The 20924-nt window shown below is 42.1% G+C and overlaps 1 protein-coding gene across 4 annotated transcripts in view; it reads right to left on the bottom strand.

The window, feature by feature from the left end:
* Window positions 1–20924, bottom strand: part of Dennd2b (DENN domain containing 2B) — a 165283-nt gene that overhangs the window by 121914 nt on the left and 22445 nt on the right. The window contains exon 1 of one of the 4 annotated variants that reach the window (XM_060367064.1): window positions 20305–20322. The exons of 1 other annotated variant lie outside the window; for it this stretch is intronic. The gene's annotated coding sequence lies outside the window, so the exon portion shown is untranslated. Of the gene's footprint in view, window positions 1–19873; window positions 19984–20018; window positions 20177–20304; window positions 20323–20924 lie in introns of those variants that run through there. 2 more of the 4 variants (XM_060367062.1, XM_060367063.1) reach the window with 2 other exon arrangements.

Genomic DNA, 20924 nt, shown 5'->3' with positions numbered 1-20924 from the left:
ACCTCACAACACTCTCTCTATCATAACAGGGAAATTCAGTGTCATAGACAGGCCAGGAGAGTGACCAACTACACATTTTACCTGTTCTGGGACCACAAAGAACTTATGAAGTACAACTGTTTACAAACAAGGTAGTTTTATAAATACAACGTGTTAAGTTTGATTCAAATTTTATAATTCTGTTCAGGTGTCTTTCTCGTGTAAATAAACTTGCAAATTGAGACAAAAAGTCCTTTACTTGGGGCTGGAGAGATGGCTTAGTGGTTAAGAGCACTTACTGCCCTTCCGGAGGAGCCAAGTGTCATTCCTAGCACCCTCAAAGCAGTTAACAGCAGTCTCTAGCTCCAGGTCTAAAGGGATCCAATACCTTCTTCTGGCCTCCACAGTACCACACGTGCATAGTACACACAGACACTCATACACACAATATATAATAATAGTAGTAGTAATAATTTTAAAGTCCTATACTGGTACAGGGGTACCAAACTTTGATTTCAAAATTGTTGCCACTCTTCTTTTTTTTATTTTTTTTATTTTTATCATTTATTACAATTTATTCAATTTGTGTCCCTGCTGTGGCCCCCTCCCTCATCTCCTCCCAATCCCACTCTCCCTTCCTCTTCTCTATGCCCCTCTCCTCGTCCACTGATAGAGGAGGGCCTTCTCCCCTTCTAATTGACCCTAGCCTATCAGATCTCATCAGCACTGGTTACACTATCTTCCTCTGTGACCTGGCAAGGCTGTACACACACATACCCGGGGTGGGGTGGGGGGAATGATCAGAGAGCTTGCCACTGAGTTCATGCCAGAGAAAGTCCCTAACTAGGGACACCACTTGGAGACTGAATCTATGGGCTATATCTGAGCCAGGTTTTAGGTCCTCTCCATGCATTATCCTTGGTTGGGGTATTATTCTCTTCAGGGGCCCCAAGGGTCAGTTTTTATGGATCTGTTGGTCTTGTTTTGGATCTCCTGTCCCCTTCAGGTCTTTCTATTTCCCCATTCATTCTAGGCATATATCCAAAATATGCTCAACTATATAACAAGGACATTTGCTCAACCATGTTCATAGCAGCTCTATTCATAATAGCCAGAAGCTGGAAATAACCCAGATGTCCCTCAATGGAGGAATGGATACAGAAATTGTGGTATATTTACACAAAGGAATACTACTCAGCTATTTAAAACAAGGAAATCATGAAATTTGTAGGCAAATGGTGGACTAGAAAAGATCATCTTGAATAAAGTAACCCAGAAGCAGAAAGACACATATGGTATATACTTACTTATAAGTGAGTATTAGCCATATAATATAGGATAAACATAGTAAAACCTATACTCCTAAAGAAGGTAAACAATAAGGAAGTCCCTAGAGAAGATGCTCAATCCTCATGCAGATGGACAAATGCGATACATATCGGAAGCAGGAAAAGACAGGGAACAGGACAGGAGCCTACCACAGATGGCCTCTGAAAGACTGTGATGAAGGTATTGAAGCAGAGGCTGAGACTCATAGCCAAACTTTGGGCAGAGTTGCCATTCTTCTTAATGACAATTATGTCACTTAAGAGAGCTTCTTTGGCTCATAGCACTAAGCTCAGCCCTCCTATAACTACCAGGTACAACTCTGCAAAGGAGCAGACTCAATCACCAGCTTCATTTTCCTCATTTTCCTCCCCTAGCTGAACATAAACAAGAATCTCTGCATTTGTAATAATGCCCAAAAGAATATTAATATGGAAAATAGCCACTGGGAAGGAAATAGCCTCAATGGACTGCTAACACTTTCTCACGCCCATTCCTTGGCAAGCGCTCCCTCCATAGACCTCCAGCCTCTTTACAAGCCATGCAAGGGTCCTGTCATGCCACTACCCACAAAAAGTTCTGTTTTGTATTTTTTTTTTGACCTCCAGGCCTTTTTCAGATGGTTCCCTCTCCCAGGAATTCCTTCCCATCCCTACTTTGTTTATATGACTAAGATCAACCCTCAAAATTCATTTCCCACAGCACCTCCTCTGATGACTGTTCCTACTACTGAAGATTCTTTGCTTTCCTCTGGTTGAGCACCTGTATCACACTCCACTGTAAATGTTTATCATGTGCCCTAAAAGATTTAACAAAATACCTTATCCTCCATACACATATGTTTGCACACATATGCAATATAGTCATATACACACACACACACATATATATGTATATATATGTACATGTTAGTATTTAAACTTCTGCATCAAAAACAGTAGTAGGAATGTACTTTCTGGTATTATATATATTACAGATTTTGGGCTGGGGATCTAATTTAATATTTGGCGGTAAAGTGGATGCTTAGTACATGTAAGGTACTGGGTTCAAACCCCAGCAACAACAGCAAAAAGAGGAAAAGAAGGAAGACAAGAAGAAGGAAGAGGAGGAAAGAAAGAAGAAAAAAAAAATAAGAGAGGCAATGAGATGGCTCAGCAGCCAAAGTGTTTGTCATGAAACCCTAATGACCTGCGTTTAATTCCCAGAACCCACATAAAGGTGGAAAGAGAAAACTAACTCCACAAAGCTGTCTTCTGGCTTCTACATATGAGCTATATAGCACATATGCCCTCCCTAACCGCACTTCACATACTAATACATTTTTTAATTTGTTAAAATAAAGGCTAAAATAGGATATCGCACTTATAAATATTTACCTTTAAAGTAAACAACTGCACTGCTCTTTTAAGTGAATTCCAAATGGTCCAATGGAATCTAAGTACCACACCATCTACTTAAAAAACAGATTTGGAGGCTGGAAAGGTGGGTCCACAGTTAACAGCATTTGCTACTCCTGTGGAGAACTAGGATTCGAAACCCACATGGTGGCTCACAACTATCTGCAACTCCAATCCAGAATTTGGTCTCTATGGGCACTCAGCTGGGTAGTTCCTAGCTGAGCTGAGCTAGCAAGTACAAGGATCTAGAGGCTAAGAACTAAGCACAGTATGGGTGATCTCAGTTACTGATTCTGGTTACTGAGGTTGGTGGAGAATGTTCCACAAAGTGCTGGCATGGAGGCCATGTCTCTCCTAGGATGAAGGCAAGCACAAAGGCTGTGTCCTTGGATCCCCCAAACAGCAGCCTGACGAGCCCCCTGAGCAGAACCCGTGAGTTCTTTGATACTCACAGTCACCACTTTTGAAAGTGTGACAGAATCTACATATGATGACAAATGCCTGCTTATAAATGTTTCCCACTTTGTGCCTTAGGATATTCACCTCTTCCTTTCTCTCACCAAGTCAAATGCTCGAAGTTCGACAAAAATTGCCCTCCAAGGCCAAGATCAATTCCCTTGTATTCCACGTAGTCTTCTTACACCCTTATATTACTAGTTTTCTACAACCTTCCTAATTGTTTCCATTGCATTCCTAACAAGAAGTCTTCAAACTGCCTCATTAATCTACCCACCTTGATTTTCATCTGTAGATCACTACTGTAGGCACTGGGGCAGGGCCTCCGTCTCCCCTGTCTCCCTGTCACAGAGTGTTGGTCTCTCTCCATATACTTACTGTGTAGATGCCTAAGAGCTTAGTTTTAGTGGACTGTTATCTCCTCCCAAACGCCCACCTTTTTTTTTTACATATTTTAAGGCTCACGCCCATGCCTTCATATGGGCCCTTCATAATCCTTGTCACTTTTGTTAAGCACTCTTTAGATTGCCAAGACAATTTCCTAAATGCTGTTCTACATGAAGGTTGTATGTAGCCTGAGCCAGCCAACTCTGCAAAGACAAAGAGACTGTGGACCTCAAAAGCAAAGAGCATTCTAGAAGAAATCATTGTGGGAGGGCTTTTCCTTCATGCTAATGGTATGTATGTGTGTGCATGAACACATTTGTTTGTATAAGAGTGTGTGTATGAGTGTATATGTATGTATGTATATAATCGTTTATATGTGCATACGGATGTGAGTGTGTGGTATATGTATATATGGGGGAGGGTTGCACCCTTGTTTGCATGTGGAAGCCAGAGGAGGAAGCTGGGTGTCCTGCTCTATCATTTTCCCCCTTATTCCTTCGAGACAGGATCTCTCACTGAACCCAGAGCTAAGTTGGCAGACAATAAGTCCTAGAAATCCTTCTTTTTCTGTTCCCTTCCCCCAATGCTGAGGTAATAAATAGGCTAGCATAGTCACACTAGGCTTTTTACATGGATGCCAGATATTTGAACTCAGTTCCTCACGATTATAGCAAGCATTCTTACTTGTTGACTCACCTCCCCAGCCCCTCCAGCTAATCTTAACAAAAACAAAATGGGATTCAAGATTTTATTTCCTTTACACAGTTATTTCCCAAAATAGGAAGAGGAAAATTTATTGCAATTAGAAGTTCACTAATTAAAATCACCAGCATAGCTAGGCAATAGTAATAACAGAAGGAATTTCAGGAGTTCGAGGCCAGTCTAAACTATATAAGCAAGCCTGAGGTTAGCCTTGGGCAACACAAAACTGTCTTTCAAACAAACAAACAAAAAACCCTACCATCATCACAATTAAGAATGCCGTAACTCCTTAACCCTTTTAGTGAGCCTGAGTGACTGGTGAGATGGCCCAGCAGTTAGCAGTTGAAAGTACTTGCTCTGTCCGAGGACATGAATTCTATTCCCTATACCTCTATGGTGGCAGCGTACAACTACACACAACTCCAGTTCCGGGGACCCAGCACTTTCTTCTGGCCTCCAAAGCATCAGGCATTGATTCCACTTACATACACAAAAGCAAACTACTCAAACATATAAAATAGAAATAAATATATTTTAAATATAATAGAATAAATAACTACCAAACGCTATAAGCAGTTAGATTAAAAAAAAAAAAGATATTTTTTTCTAGAAAGAAAGGACCAAGTTAATCTCTAAAACAAAATGCCTTCCTTGCAACAAACAAACAAACCACCCAAACCATGATAAATACTACCAAATCACAGAATGGTTGATACTAAGTATCAAGGAGATAAAACAGACTATGGAAATGAAAAGAAAATAGTAGAAATGTTAGCTCCGTAGAGAACCAATGAGCAGATGCTACAAAAGAAGCAGCCAGGAACATTGCAGCTACAGAGGTAATTTTGCAATGAAAGAAACAGATTAAAGGAATGATGCACAGGATGACAAACAAAAAAAGCAATGTGGGTCCATGAACTACCCTGCAGACAAAAGGTGTCTTTGGACAAGCAATCTCAAAGATATAATTAAAAGTTTAATAGATGAAAGCAATCTAGAAATGATAGAAGGGTTTGGTCTGAATATAAAAAACTTTTAAGAGATGCTTGAAGAAAAATGACAACCAAATGACAACATGCCACTACTGTGACAACATTCTAATGCTTTTTAAATATATACAATGTATATATTTAATTATATACCATATAGTATTTTTAAATATAAAACAATGTATGTTGCAAAATCCCCAATCCAAATTTCAAGCTCTGCAGAGAGTATATTTATATGCTATATTTGTATATAAAACTCAGAGAAATTATTTTTACTTCAAATTGTTTAACAAGGTATACATACTCCTGGAGCAAATGAAATGTCAGCCTGGCACAGTGACACACACCTGTGATCCCAGCACTTAGGGAGGCAGAGGCAAGCAGATTTCCTTGAGTTCAAAGCCAGCCTGATCTACAAAGTGAGTCCAGGACAACCAAGGATACACAAAGAAACCCTGTCACAAAAGAAAAAGAAAAAGAACAAGAAAAAGAAAAAGAAATGTCTTTGTGGGTCATTAAGATGGCCTACCTACCCCCAAGCCTGACCACCTGATTTCAATTCCTGGGACTCAAAGGGTAGAAGAAAAGAACTGCTCCCTTGAGTTGTCCTCTGATTTTCAAAGTACACCCCTATGCCACACTCCCCGCATAAATAAACAAACAAACAAACAAACATATATAATGAAAAATGAAGTAAAAAAGAAGTTTGATTTAGCTGGGCACAGAGGCTCACACCTATAATTATAGTATGCAGGAGGATAGAGGCAGGTTCAAGTTTGGCTTGGTGTATGCAGACAGTTCCAGGAAAGGTAGGACTGCATAGGAGACCTTGTCTAAAATGAGTGGAGAGTGGGGAAGAGACAGAGAGACAGGAACAGAAACCGAGGAAGAGAGAGACAGAGGTAGAGGAGCTTTGATGTTAAGAAATATGATTTTTCCACTCTTACTCTTGGTTCCACATTGAATTCAATTTGGAAGAAGAAAGCCTAGTCTCTAAATGAGGTAAAATTGTGACCAGTAGCCCTCAGCCTGACTCCTGACAAAGTCATGGCAAGAAACCATAAACACTGAGAAAGCCATTTTATTGGAGGTCTGAGCTTTCAAACTGCAAGTGATAGTTTAAGAGAACATTTTGAGAAATGAGCACACAAATAAATTGTGTGGTAATGGGAGAACCCCAAACAAACTATTTCAAGGCCATGGTTTGGTGATATACTCTTTTTTCTTCTTTGAGACAAGGTCTCTCTGTATAGCCCTAGCTATTCCAAAACACACTATGTCAACTAGGTTGGTCTTGAACTCACAGAGATCTGCCTGCCTCTGCCTCGCGAGTGCTGGAATTAAAATAAAGGCAGCCGCCTGGCCTTTGTGACTTTTTCTTACACTGATACAACAACGTGTGCCTGATCTCAGAAGGTTGATGGTCCTGTGGTGGAACCCAAGAGAGCTATTACTAGAGAGGATTCTATAGAGCCTGGTGCCCATCACTGAAGAAAATGTTTGCTGGTGGTATTAAAGAAGATAAAGAAAAATATAATCTGAGGGAGTACTTTGAAAAGTATGAAAAAAAAATCACAGCAGAGTGTTGCCGCACACACCTGCAACCCCAGTGTTCTGAGAGTCAGAGGCAGGCAGTTTTCTGAGTTTGAAGCCAGCCTAGTCTACAAAGTGAGTCCAGGGCAGTCAAGGCTACACAGAGAAACTCTCTCTCTGGAAAAGCCCAGAGAGAAAAGAGAGGCACTGAGACTTGGAGGAGACAGATGGAGAGCATACTTCAATAACACAGAATGCTTCAATAAGAAAGAAGAAGACTGCTTGCTTCATTTGCTGGTTTGCTAGTTGCCTGGACTATGGGATATCCTGACAACTGAGATTGGTATTGCCCCAAAAAGAACCCGACAAACCTACTCAGCTGGAAGAAGTAAAGAGGTCTAAGCCTCCTTTCTTTTCTAACTTTCTTACTCTCCTACTTAGGGTTGGGGAATTGGAAGGGCGGTAAAGGCTTTAGGAACCCCAAATAAAGTAGTTTTAATAAAACAGCTTTTAAAAAAAAGGTGGATTAAGGTTTTGTTTCCAGTCTTAATTTCCTAATTTTTCTAGAAAGAATGAACTACTTATGTAAAATTCAACCACCTAGGGGGCTGAAGATATTGATCAGAAGTTAAGAACTCTTAAAAAGGACCCGAGTTCCTTTTGCAGCACTCACTTGATAGCTCACAACCATCTCTAACTCCAGCTCCAAGGGATCCAATGCCTTCCTCTGACCTCCTCAGGCACCACACACGTTGTACAGAGCTGCTGCAAAGGTTAAATAAGATGACCTCCAAAGAATCCATGAACTCAACTAAAGGGACCTGTTAAAGAAAATTATTTAATTGGACACTATTGTACAGGGGTTGGAGAGCTGACTCAGTGGTTAAAGAGAACTTCTCCTCTTCAAGAGGTCATAAATTCAGTTCCCAGCACCTACTTTAGGTGGCTCACAACTGCCTGTAACTCTGGTTCTGGGGAATCTGTAGCCAGCAGCCCACATGTGGCATAATCTCTTTTTCTCTCTCTGTCTGTCTGTCTGTCTCTATCTCTATTTCTTAGAAAACATTGACTCCTTGGGTGAAGGAGGGAGGGAGGGAGGGAGGGGAGGGGAGGGGAGGGGAGGGGAGGGGAGGGGAGGGGAGGGGAGGGGAGGGGAGGGGAGGGGAGGGGAGGGGAGGGGAGGGGAGGGGAGGGGAGGGGAGGGGAGGGGAGGGGAGGGGAGGGGAGGGGAGGGAAAGCATTGACAGGAAAGCATTAACATTGACCTCAGGCCTCTATGAGAACAAGCACATGCACACATACACATCCAAATAATAATAAGACAAATGTACTGTCACAAAGACAGACTGTATAGATAAGGAGGAGGAACATTCTAAGAGTCCAGAAATAAAGTCTTAAAACACACACAGAAAAACAACAACAAAACAAAAACACACAGAGGCAGAGAAGAGTTATGCCAGGCTGATCAGGCAAGCCTTCTGAGGTTATACTCAAGCCCACACTTGAATGAACTCAGGATACAAACTAACAATATCTGGGAATAAGAGCATCCCAGGTGATGGGCAAAGGCTCAGAGATGGAAGAAAAGTAGAGAACAAGTAGAGGGCTGGGGTTTAGAACACACAAATACTAGTAATATCTTAACCCCATAAGAAGCTTACATTATAATGCTTTGTTTGCTACTGGGAAGTCAGTAAAGGAAAAGGAAGAATACAGGAGCTGAGCCTAGTGAAAAGGCTTCCCAGAACCAGACCGAGTGGAACATCCAAGAAGCCTCATATCCTGGCTCTCCAGATCCTGAGCTGAGTGATCTCAAGGTCATCTCCCTATACCTCAGTTTTTCCACCTTCAAATGAGAATGCTCACAAGACTTATGCTGAGAGGCTGTCTGGAAGGTTCAGTCAGTGTACATAAACCCTTATTACAGAATCTAACACAGAACAAATACTCCATAAATCTTAGCACTTTAAGGCCATCAGACCATGTGGAGGTTGATGGCACATGCTTACAGTCCCAGCACTAAGTAGGCACAGGTAGGAAACAGTAAGGTCAAAGCATGCCAGTCAGGACTACATAAGAAAGACTTTCAAAAAAACAGAAGAAAGCCAGAGCTTAAAAGATATCTAATAAAGCGCTTGCCCTGTAAACACAAAGACCTTAGCTTGATCCCTGGAATAAATTTAAAAAAAAAAATTGTTTTTATATTAAAATAAAAAATGAACATTAAATAAAACAAAAACAAAAAGCCAAACATGTTTCTAATCCTAGCACTGGGGAGACAGAGATAGGTAAACCCCAGGGGGCCTCACTAGGCAGCCAGACTAGCCTACTTGGGGAACTCTAAGTCAGTGAGACATTGGGTCTCCTAAAAAATGAATGGAATTCATTAATGAACAGAGCCTGGGAAAGGACACTCAAAGTTGTCCGCGCATAGACACACAACACATACACAACCATAGAACCACTAAGAGGAAGGTCCTTAACAGTGGGCCTTGAGACACTCTAGCACTTCCAAATGTCCCCACAAGGCCAAAAACTTGCCATCACCTGTACATCCTAAGCCTCATCTGGGCTCACTATTTAGAACTTGATTACTAATACTTTAGGTAACAATAAGATATTCTAGATTCATGTTGTTGTCTTTTTCTTTAAAATCTCCTTCTGTATACACAACTTTACTTGGCATCGGCATGCGTTCATGTGTCTACAAATACTCATTCATGGACAATGTCTTATAAATTTCAAAGAAAGCACCATAATGCTTTCTTTTTAAAGCCTTTTAAAACTATGTGTATGAGTGCAAAAGTATGTGCACATGAATGCAGGTGCCTGTGGAGACAAAAAGAGTGCCTCAGATCACCTGAAGCTGGAGTCACACTTGGTTGTAGGTGCTAGGAACCTAACTCTAGTCATTTGCAAGAGCAGTTTGTACTATTAACTGTTGAGCCATCTCCGTAGCCCTCACTATGCGTTCTTTAAAGGAAAAAAAGGAATAAAATCACCCTCCTCTCAAGGGACTAAAAGGTTATTAAGTTATATCCTCAACACTACCATTCAATACCAGTCCCATCCTAGCAGAGATAAGCATTTGCCATACTACTTTCCCAACAAACTTCTGAATTCCTACACTCTATATTACTGTCCTTTCCAGGTATAAACACCTCCTGTACCAAGTGACTTCCAGGACAGCCAGGGACAGACAGAAAAATCCTGCCTCAAAAACAACAACAACAAAAGATCCACCATCACCACCAACAACAACAAAAAAACCCTCCAATACCCAACAACAGGTCACAGACAACCCAACAGCTCCAAGTTCCCATGACTTTAAAAGAACCTTTAGCCAAAGGCTGGCAAGATGGCTCAGTGAGCAAAGACAATTGCTGACAGACCTAATGATCTGAATTCCATCCCCATGCTACACAGTGGAAGGAAAGAACAGTTCTCACAAGTTATCTTCTGACCTCTATATACACACACAGTATACACACACACACACACAAAACTCAGAGTGATAAGCCACAGAAAATAATGCTTCACCAAGGACCAGTTCTTGATAATGGCTTCAACCAAGTCTGGGTTTCATATTAAGGCCCTCCAAAGACCAGTAATAGTAACAAACACATGAAACTAAGTAGGTAACTTGAATGTAGACATGATATTGCTTCCTGAACAAATTTAAACATGGAAAAAATATTTATCAACTATTCTTGTATCTCATACTCATTACTAAACTACTTATGGGGCTTTAAAAACAAACAAGTAAAAACATGATCCAGGGGCCATCAAGATGACTCAGCAGGTCAAAGAATCTACGAACAAGCCTCATGACCTGAATTCAATCCCCAGGACTTACATAGTAAAAGGCAAAAACCAACTCCCATAAACTGTCCTCTCATCTCCATACTCACACCACAGCACATGTACATGTACATGCATACACACACACACACACACACACACACACACACACAGTGGGAGGAAGAGAATTTTGTTAGATAGAAAGGAAAGAAAGAGAGAGAGAGAGAGAAAAGGCCATCTGAAACAAGAGGTCCCATCTCCCATGACATTTTTTTTCTTCTTTTACAGAGCTGGAAATCAAACCTAGGACCCTGTACATGCTTCCTAAGGGAGAGTCTATCACTAAACTACACCCCAAGACCTTTTCCATGACTCATGAGGCTCTTTCCGTACAAACACTGTAGTTCTAAACATTAATCCAATGCAAAGCAGTGGCCTGTCAAAACAGAGATGTGAGGAAAAGATAGCAAAACAAAATCATCACAATAAATACCCTTTTCCCCAAGTTAGCATAAAGCACTGCCCCTTTGGCAAGTAGGTTTTTCTTCACCTCTAGGTCTCTATGAACACATTCTAGTATCTACTCAAGCAAAAGGTTTAGATGACCATTCCCCATAATATAAGAATAGATTTTTTTTCTAGTTTTAGGTTTGTGTTTTGTTTTGTTTTGTTTTGTTTTTAAGGGATTGCTTTGTAACCTAAATCAGCTTTAAATATATCCTCTCTCCCCACACCTACTCTCTCTCTGAGTGTATGTGTCCAGGGTGCACATGCATATGAAAGACAGAAGACAACCTCAGATATTGTTCTTCAGGCATCATGCACCATTTTTCAGAGACAGGATTTCTCAGTAGCCTAGAAATCAGTAAGTAGGCTAGTCTGGGTGGCCAGGGAGCCCCTGGGATCTGCCTATCTCCACCTCCTCCATGCTGGGATTACAAGTGCACACCACTACACTTTTTTTTTTTTTTTTTTAATAACAGAGGGTTCTGGTAATCAAACTCAGGTCTTCATGCTTGCAAGGCAAGCTATCTCCCCAGGGTCTTGAATTCTTAGTACTCCCACTTCTGCCCCTCAGTACTAGGATTACACGTATGCATCATACCCAGTCAGTACATCTTTTTTTTTGTTTTTTGGTTTTTTGGTTTTTTGGTTTTTTTGAGACAGTCTCAAACGTTCCAGGCTGACCTTAAACTCAGGGTTTTGTCCATGCTAGATGAGGTATAGTCCCAGTCCAAGGACACAATTTTTTAAAGAATTGCCATTTTCCTTGGACTTGTACCCAGTGTATGGAAGCTGAAGAAAAAGAAAAGGCTTTCGGAGGAAGCTCCCTGAGACAGTCCTTACTACTAACCACAGTGTGGTACTCTCTGAGAGGATATCCTGCTAACTGTAATTCCCAGCAACAGTGAATGTAACCTAATGGGTCTAATAGGAACGATAACTAACTAGGTCCTATTTGTCGCCAGAAAATACAATCCCACATGTTCAGCTTCCTTATCAGGTCATCTCAACACCCACATAGAGCTCAGAACCAGCAGTATTTAAGTAAAGAGGTACCAAACAGCTATATTAATGTCCCACATAATTTTCCCATGTGTGGTACTGGGTATAGCCCTAGGACTCTACACCTGGTAAGCAGGTACTCAACCACCTTGTTTTTAAATTTTCCACTACTGTGTGTGGTGTTCTTTTGTGTGTGTGTGTGTGTGTGTGTGTGTGTGTATGTGGAGACCTGAGGCTGATGTTGGTTTGTTCTCCACCTTATATACTGATATAGGGTCACTCATTTGAACCCAGAGCTCCCCAATACTTCTAGCATGGAGGGAAATTTTCATCTTCTCTTTTTTTTCTTAGCACTATAATTCATTGGGGCCTTCACACCCACCTGGCATTTACATGGTTTCTGAGAACACCAGCTCCAATCCTTACCAAATGCTTTAACGACTAAACCAACTCTCCAGCTCCTTCCCACTTTCATTTATTTACCTTTTGAGACAGGATCTCAACTAAGCTTCCCAGGCTCACCTTGAACTTGCTCTCTTTTCTTACTTCAGCCTCCTGAAAGCAAGTAATTTAGTAACAAAGATTTAGGATTATCTGAAGATAGTGTCATTTCAAATTGTCAAAATTTTGTGCCAGGAGGTTACATTTGAGTGTCAAAAGAGAGTCTAGTCTTATCTTTCAGAAAACTTAAATCACTCTTCTACTAAGTGATACAACTGACAAATGCTCACCAAATATAAAAATGTCTACTGTGTAAGCAAGGTATTATGCTGGGCATGGTTGGGCAGGGTGGCACATGCCTTTAATCTCAGCACTTGGCAGACAGAGGCAGATGGACCTCTGAGGACATCCTGGTCTACAGAGTGAGTTCCAGTACAGCCAAGGCTATATAGAAAAACAAAACAAGAAGAAATATCAAACATGTAACCAAGTACGCCTGTCTTTCAAATAACAGCACTGCAAAAAACTTCTTAATGAAACCCTACAACTCTCAGAACTAAGTTTGAGAGCATTCTTACAGGAGCTCCAAAGAAAAGACCACCAAATGACTGACAATGAGTACCACCACCCTTTGAGGAAACAGGGACAATGTGTCCATTTCTATCCTGCAAACTGAGGCTACAGATAAAACAAAATGGCTCCCAGGAGATCCAAGACACAAAATGGGAAAACAAACCCTGGGCTAATTTGGACAGAACTTTCTCTGCCTAGTCATAAAGGATAGTCATAGCCTAGAGGCCAAAATCCTGAGTGAGCTGTTGAGGACTGGTGCACACCTTTATCACAGAATTCATGAGGCAAGTGATTCCAGAGTTCAAGACCAGCTTGGTTTAGAGTAAGCTCCAAGCCAGCCAGGGCATAGCAAGACTGTCTGAACAGAACAAAATTGAGCTGCTCCTCAGACATCAAATTCCAGAAACCTGTGAATAAATGGCAAGGCTGAAACTTCAACTCTTGATTTTTTTTTTTTCACTTCAAATGATCCCAGAGAGATATATCATTCTTTAGAGGTCGTGACTGTATAAGTACTGGCCATTTCAAAGCCCATTCTACACCTCAGACCTCCAGAACTTTTTTTTTAAGATTTATTTATTATTTATACAATATTCTGCCTATACACCAGATCTTACTATAGATGGTTATGAGCCACCATGTAGTTGCTGGGAATTGAACTCAGGACCTTTGGAAGAACAACGAGTATTCTTAACCTCTGAGCCATCTCTCCAGCCCCCTTCCAGAACTCTTAATGAGAAAGTGAGTTGTGAACAGCTAAAAACACACACTCTTGACCAGGGAAGCAAGTAGCCTAAGTGCAGATCTTCACCTCTTCCTCCTCCAAATCCAATTCCTCAGTCTCATCCCCAATTCTGTGCAGTGGTTCTAGGTTATCTCCTTGCATGGTCCTTGGTTGAAGTATCAGTTTCAGAAAAGACCCCTGTGCCCAGATTTTTAGTTCTGTTGCTCTCCTTGTGTAGTTACTGGTCATCGAGATGGTATCAGGCATGGACCTTAACTTAAACTAGTCATTGGTCGGCTACTCCCACAAGTTCTGCACCACCTTTAACTGAGCACATCTTGCAGGAAGGATAATTGTAGGCCGAAGGTTTTGTGGCTGAGTTGGTGTCCCAGTCCCTCGACTGGGAGCCCTGCCTAGCTATAGAAAACAGCTGGTTCAGCCTCCATACTCTCCATTATGAGGGGTCCTCAATAGGGTCACCCTCAGAGATTCCAGGGAGTTTCTGTCTTTTCTGTGCTACCTCCAGGTCTTCCTATCTCCTCCTAACATAAAGAAGAAAATGCCTATCAATGTACAAGAAGCATACAAAACACCCAATAGACTGGACCTGAAAAGAAAGGACCCTTGGCACAACTAAACATACAGAACAAAGAATATTAAAAAGCTAAAGGGAAAACGACCAACTAACATATAAAGACAGTCCTATTAGAATAACTCCTGGCTTCTCAATGAAGATTTCAAAAGCCAAAAGGGACTAGATAGATGTTATACAGATTCTATGACCACAGATGCTGCCCAGCAAAACTTTCAATCAGAATAGATGGTGAAAATAGGCATTCCATAAAACCAAATTTAAACAATATATATCTACAAATCCAGCCCTATAGAGGGCCTTAGAAGGAAACCATCAATCTAAAGAGGTTAACACCCAAAACACAAGGAATAAATAATCCTGGACCAGCAAGTCAAAAGAGGGTAAACAAACATACACCAAAATAACAATAATCAGCAAGCACAGCTTGTTAACGTAGCGGGGTTTTTGCCTACTTTATTGAGTTCTTTTTCCTACCTCCCTACACCACCCCTACCCCTTTCAACCCCCCAACACTAGGTAGGAGAAAAAGAAGGTTAAAGGGGAAGTGGGTGTCAATATCATTAGCTACTTCCTACTGAAACACTATGACAGCTTAGATTACATACTGACCCTCATACACTGATAGTGGGGACTTCAATACCCTACTCTTGCCAATAGACAGGTCATCTAGACAAAAACTAAACAGAGAAATGTTGGAGCTAATTGACATCATAAACCAAATGGACCTAACACAAGGTTACAGAACACTTCACCCAGCACGAAAGAATATAGCTTCCTTCTATCAGCTCATGGAACTTTCTCCAAAATTGTCCAAATACTTGGACACAAAGCAAGTTTCAATAGACACACACACACAAAAAAAAAAAACCTGAAATAACACCCTGCATCTTATTTAATTACCAAAGATTTAAGCTGAATATCAACAACAAAAAGTTACAAACTGATGGAAACTGAACAACTCACTACTGAATGAAAAATGGCTCAAGACAGAAATTAAAAAAGAAATTAAAGACTTTCTAGGTTCGAATAAAACCAAATACACACTATACCCAAACTTAAAGGACAACATGAAGGCAGTTCTAAAAGGCAAGTTCATATCACTAAGTGCTACATTTAAAAAATAAAATAAAATTCCATCTTCCTGAGATACTACCACACTGATTATCATAATGGTTGGACATGTTTGTACTCCCACCAGCAAGGATGAGTGTTCAACTACCCTTATCCTCACCAGCATGAGCTGTCATGTGCTTTATTGATCTCAGCCATTCTGATGGGTATAAGATGAAATCTCGGGGTTGTTTTGATTTGCATTTCCCTGATGACTAAGGATGTTGAACATTTCTTTAAGCGTTTTTTAGCCATCTGAGTTTCCTGTTTTGAGAATTCTCTGTTTAGATCTGTACCCCATTTTTAAATTGGGTTATTTATTTTCCTGGCATCCTTTTTTTATTTTATTCTTTTAGTTCTTCATATACTTTGGATATTAGCCTTTTTTCTTATTTTCCTTTTATTTATTTATAACACATATTATTATATTTTATGGGATTTTTTTAGATTTTTATTTATTCTTTTCTCTATGATATATCCAACCAGACCTTCACTTCCCCCCATTTTTTCTCTCCCCCAAATCCATCCTCCCCACCCCACTCATGTTCCCCTCTTCCCCCCAGAAAAGAGCAGGCCTCCCAGGGCCATCAATCAAACACAGCACAACAAGATACAATAAAACCAGGCACAAATATATAGGCTGGGCTGGGAAATCCAACAGGAAGAAAAGGGTCCCCAAAACAAGCAAAAGGATCAGACACCCCACTTGCACTGTCAGAAGTCATCCCAAAACACCAAGCCAACAATCATAACATATATGCAGCGGACCTAGCACTGACCCACGAAGGCTCCATTATTGCCACCTCAGTCTCTGTAAGCCCCCATGAGCCCTGCTTAGTTAATTATGCATAACTGTGCTCTCCCAGTATCCTTGACCCCTCTGGCTCCCACAATTGCTTCTTCCCCTTTTCTGTGGGGTTCCTGGAGCTCTGAGGGGAGAAACTCAATGGAGACCTCAACTTGGTCTCTCTCTCTGCCTAATGTCTAGATGTAAGTCTCAGCATCCACTCCCATCAGCTGCCTCTTTAAGTATAGCAATCCTGTGTGTGTGTGTGTGTGTGTGTGTGTGTGTGTGTGTGTGTGTTCGGTTCTACCCTAGGTCTCTGGACTATCCAGACTCTGGTTACTGGTCATCGAGATGGTATCAGACATGGACCTTAACTTAAACGCACCACCTTTAACTGAGCACATCTTGCAGGAAGGATAATTGTAGGCCGAAGGTTTTGTGGCTGAGTTGGTGTCCCAGTCCCTCGACTGGGAGCCCTGCCTAGCTATAGAAAACAGCTGGTTCAGCCTCCATACTCTCCATTATGAGGGGTCCTCAATAGGGTCACCCTCAGAGATTCCAGGGAGTTTCTGTCTTTTCTGTGCTACCTCCCACTTTCTGATACTCTCTGACCTAACAACCAAGTCTTCAGAAAACTATACAAGTTCAGAAGAAAAAAAACTACAGTCTACAGAGGGAACAGCAAGAACTCAGGCTATTCAAAGATAAGTCTAGTGCGATAGCTCTACCCACTGCTGCCTGTCCTGTGTCCAGTATCTGTGGAGAATCAAAGAGCCTGTTATAAATTTAGGGATTCAATGACCTGTTATGTCCCTTAGCAGTACACAGAAACACAATTCCCTGGTAAGAAATTCAAGGGATAGGAAGACCCTTCCATATCTCTAAACCATCTCTACATTACCAAGCTTCTTACTATTCCACCAGTTACAAAACATAAAATAAATTGGTCCCATTTGGTATTGGTCTTGTTAACAAAGATAATCTCAGTTCATTTTTTATTATTTTAAAATAACATTTTTAATTAGAAGCAAGAGAATGCATGCAGGGGAAAGCATCTCAAAATGTTAAGGGCAGGCAAGGAAAGACTCTTAAATCACAGCACTGAACTCTATCTCTCAAAGTAGTTGTCAAAAAAAAAAACTGTCACTGGAGTATTGCGAAATGTGTGCAGAACATACAGGACAAGCCACCAGTGGCACTGTTCCACACACATTCCATTTCAGTGTTTACCAGATAACATTCAGCTTCTTTCTTGTTCCCAGCAACCCTGTGGTCGATGCAATTAGCTCCTTCCCAGGTCCCTAGCTACTAACTACTTCTGTCAATAGGGCATAAACTGAAGGACCCAGATACATTGCTTACATTTCCTTTTTAGCCTTCTGATTATAAACTATGACATCACATTACTGTACACCAATTCCATATGTGTCTTCTAAAAACATTGTTCTGGCCATCATTGCTTTCCTCAAAATCCTTCGGAAGCTTGGTGATGTCTGTGGGATAAAATTCCAGCCCTTGAGCCAGAATTCAAGCTGACCACAGTCCCTGCTGCTAGACCTCCCACTGCTCACTGTAGATGCAGCAGTGGAGACGAAGTGAGTCAGCACCATAAACTGGGCACCCAAACCCCAGCTCTGCCAGTGACTGCTGTGCTACCTTGAACAGGCTACCTATTGCTCTGATCTTCTGCCCTTAAAACAAGACCAACAGCGAAGAATGAGAGAGTATCCAGCAGCTCACAGCACAGAGCACTGCTCCGTTTTACTCTTCTCCCTAGTTCCCATCCAAATTGCCCACTCTGTTCTCTTGAAAACCCCGTCAACTCTGCACTATTCATTTGTACAACCACTCTTCCAGGCCCGACTTCTGGGAAGTGTTCCTACCTCATAACCATTTTCTACTTGATAATCTATAATTCTTACACGATAAGCCAATCAACTCAATCAACTAGATATTTATTATACTTGTGTCATCCTTTCTCCACAAGAGCATAAACTGAGGAACAAGCACTTTACCAATCACTAAACCAATCACAATAGAAAATACATTGATGATAAAGGTGATCTTAAAACTGCCAGAAAAGGGTTCCTTTCTGGCCCAATTAAGGAACAGGAAACACTTCCAATATGTATCTTTTTCCCAATATTTAACTGAATCAATCTTCCCCATATTTTGCACAGTCCTTCCAAAAGTAATGTTTGCTTAGTAAATAAAAAGGAGTACTTTATCTGTTAGTCTCCTCATCCAGGCTAGCAGAATCCAGGCAGCTTTTGCTTCAAGTATGCTTTTGTTTTGTTTTGTTTTGGTTTGTTTTGTTTTGGTTTGGTTTGTTTTGGTTTGGTTTGGTTTGGTTTGGTTTGGTTTTTCAAGACAGGGTTTCTCTGTGTAGCCCTGGCTGTCCTGGACTCTTTGTAGACTAGGCTGGCTGTGAACTCAGGGAGATCAGCCTGCCTCTGCTCCCTGAGTTCTAGGATTAAAGTCGTGTGCCACCACACCCAGCTACATATACATTTAATAGAATCCACAGCCCCGGCGTCTTCCTAATTAAGCACAGGGAATGGAGGGCATGGCCAACTCAGTACTTTTGATTAAGTTTTATAGAATTTAAACTATTTCTTATTCTTTAGACATCTCTCCTAAAAGGAAAAAAAAAAAAATCCATGATGGGAGCAGGACATTGTGTTTTCACATCTGTAATCCAGGATTTGGGTGGTAAAGGCAGAAAACTCAAGAGTTTGGGGCCAGTCTGAGCTACATGAGACCTTATCCCCCACCTCCACTCCCAAAATCAACGAAGGCATTCACCTTCTGAAAAATACCCTTTGCAGAAAACAAAAACAAAACAAAGCAATTATGTAGCCAATATGGGGGTTTACCCTGAACATCATGGACATGAGCTAATGACTTTTTTACCATTCCCCAGACCCTGCAATGCAAAAGCAGAAACATCTGGGTGGAAAAGAGATAGAGAGCTGGTCTGAGACAGCATTATGGCAAATTCCTTCATACTGTCAGGAAGCTATTTTATCCATATTTAAACAATTATAAACTATGTTCATACAAAATTCCCAAGAACACTGCAATATTCCTTTAAAAACACTAGAAAATGTTCAGTCCTTTCGCCTTTACACGGATATTAGATTTTCAGACCCTTAAAGCAGCACAAATGTTGAAGTGTGTTCCTTCAGTGCTAGGTCGCTTCGTTAACACCGGAAAGCATATGGAGGTAGTGAGGGGCAAACCCTGTTTAACAGGTCCAAGTGATAGAAGACAAGGTTAATTTCCTTTGTTTGAGTTGGAAACTAGTCTGTGAGGGTGTGGGTGTGAATGTACTCGCGTGTTCTTCACCGAGCCGCACTCGATTTGAATGGGCTCAGGTAAAGGCAACTCAACTGTGTCTCCAAGGCTATTTGCTCCCACAGTTCTGCACAACCCCAGACCCGGGTAGGGGCTTCAGACCCCACACAAGGTAGCCCGGGCCAGACCGGAAGGCAGGGCTGGCCGCGGTCGCCCGGGAGGGCAGTCCCCAGCAACCCAGAAAGCCGCGGCCCGCATGCTTGTACTCACGAAGCAGGAGCCCCTGCTAGGGCCCGGAGCAGGGGAAAGCGGAAGGGCTCCGTGCACCGCAAAACGGGAATGCGCGTCCTCTCCGCCCGCCATGGGGAGAGGAGCTGAAGCAGCGCGGCGGCAGGCGACTCCGCAGAGCACTTACCTCCGCTGCCCGAGCCTGCCGGGAGCTACACACAGCCCGAGCTCCCCGGCGCCGCGCAGCCCGAAGGAGGGGGACCGCTCCCGCAGAGAGGGAGGGCGGCGGGCGGGTATCCGCGCCCGGGGCGGCAGGGCCAGGGGAGGCGTGCCTCCACCAGAGACCTAAAGGGTGGGCTGCTGCAGCCGGGAGGAGGGGTGTGCTCCCGGCTGGGGGGAGCTGCACGGGCGGGGGCCGTGTGTGTGACCAGGGTAGGGTGGGAAGTCGGGCTCCCAGACTGCACTGCCCTCACCTCAGCACCCTCCGACCAAGAACTGTCTGGATCTGAAGCAGAAGCACAAGGGGATCAGAAACTTTATGTCATTTTCTCATACACACGTGACCCCCCTGCCGTCCAGATGGTTTCAATCACCAGAGGAAAAAAGCCGCTCTGCTGGTATGCATGAAAAGCTGGAGCTGGGAAAGTCTGGGAAAAGCTGTCTGTACAGCTAGACTGCCTTCAAACAAACCCAAGCGCTCTTTCCCTTCTGCTGGCTTTGGGCCCAGGAACCGTAGGAAACCCAAAAGACATTAAAAGAAGCTACCCTGGCTATCTCAGCCAGTAGCAAAAGTAAAGCTCTAGGGCTGCAAGTAATGGGTCTAAAGCCTAAGCTCTACAGGACTTGTAAGAATCTAAAATACTCCACATGCAGACAAAACCAAAGTGTAGAAAAGAGCGTCATTCAATGATGAAGCAGAAGACAGTTATCCGTGCCAGTTATCAGTGCCAGTCTTCTTTATCTGTGTATTCCAAGTTGCTTGACAATCCGTTTAGAAAAGACTACGTCCAGACCCATACTTGCTATGAAGACATGTAACTTGATTTCTCCTCCTATAAACACTTAGAAATAGACCTTGGAATTGGAATGAACA

Source organism: Meriones unguiculatus, chromosome 14, assembly GCF_030254825.1.
Source record: "Meriones unguiculatus strain TT.TT164.6M chromosome 14, Bangor_MerUng_6.1, whole genome shotgun sequence".
Lineage (NCBI taxonomy): Eukaryota > Metazoa > Chordata > Mammalia > Rodentia > Muridae > Meriones > Meriones unguiculatus.
The sequence above is the reverse complement of the archived record's forward strand: the minus strand, read 5'-3'. Positions and strand labels throughout refer to the sequence as shown.